Below are 969 nucleotides of genomic sequence, written 5' to 3' on the forward strand. Positions count from 1 at the left end.
TCGATCTCCCATCACCAGAAAACACAAATTACTCGTCAAAGCTTCATACCTTTCATCAAATTTAAAGGTAAAGCTTCACTCACTCAAGATAAAAAAGAACGTTAGGATTTCACTACAACAGCAAATTTATTGACCTTAGACTTCGACGTTATTTGGCGACCTCTAAGGAGGTGGGTCCAGGCTTCAAAGTGACGCCAGCATTAGGAAAATATTATAAGAGCTATGGATGCGCTACTATTGGTAAAATTAATTTTCTAGAAAAAAAATAAATGATGTCTAAAGCACCCGGTATTCCCAAGCGGTCTCCCATCCAAGTACTAACCAGACCCGACGTTGCTTAACTTCGGTGATCGGACGAGAACCGGTGTTTTGAAGGTAGTATGGCCGTAGACAAGGGTGCACCAACAGTGCAACACTTCGATCATCGAGCTCACAATCACACTTTTGACTTAAAACGTTTTATTGTTATCATGTTTAAAAAAAATAAATATAAAAACCTAAGTCGTAGCTGGCGACAACTTCTGGGAGAAGAGCCGAACAACGACTCCGATCCTCATCAAAGAAACTATCATGATGACGGTGACTCGGCTGAATTCGGAATAATGTTTGAAGAACTCGGATACCAAGCCGATGATAGCGAGTAGATGGGACCTGTTCAATGGCTAACTGCAGACTCAGACGACCCAGGTTTTCAGTGGCTAACGGATAATCAAATCATCAGTGGTGTGGAAACATCGCAGGAGCACGATTCATCTTATGATGAACAAGAATTTAGTCACCTCCCAAGAGTCAACGCATCAACAGATTTTAACGCTGCTGACAACCTGCTGATGTGACTGGAATATAAGGGGATGTGGATTATATTCACCTAATGCAAGTGAGGAAATGGCGAGATGAAGCTGCCAAACAGAGGTTCAACAATTTATGACAAAAGACGATGATGGATTTTTTCCCGTATGATGTGTACTG

At 41.6% G+C, this 969-nt stretch overlaps 1 non-coding gene across 1 annotated transcript; it reads right to left on the reverse strand.

Annotated features, from left to right (window-relative positions):
* Positions 1 to 273: 273 nt before the first annotated feature.
* On the reverse strand, positions 274 to 392 carry LOC117115388. The gene has a single exon (XR_004446548.1). It is a non-coding gene; the product is annotated as a 5S ribosomal RNA (ribosomal RNA).
* Positions 393 to 969: the final 577 nt, after the last annotated feature.

The sequence above is a fragment of the Anneissia japonica genome, unplaced genomic scaffold (assembly GCF_011630105.1).
Source record: "Anneissia japonica isolate Jap-2015-1 unplaced genomic scaffold, ASM1163010v1 scaffold16391_len1001_cov164, whole genome shotgun sequence".
NCBI lineage: Eukaryota > Metazoa > Echinodermata > Crinoidea > Comatulida > Comatulidae > Anneissia > Anneissia japonica.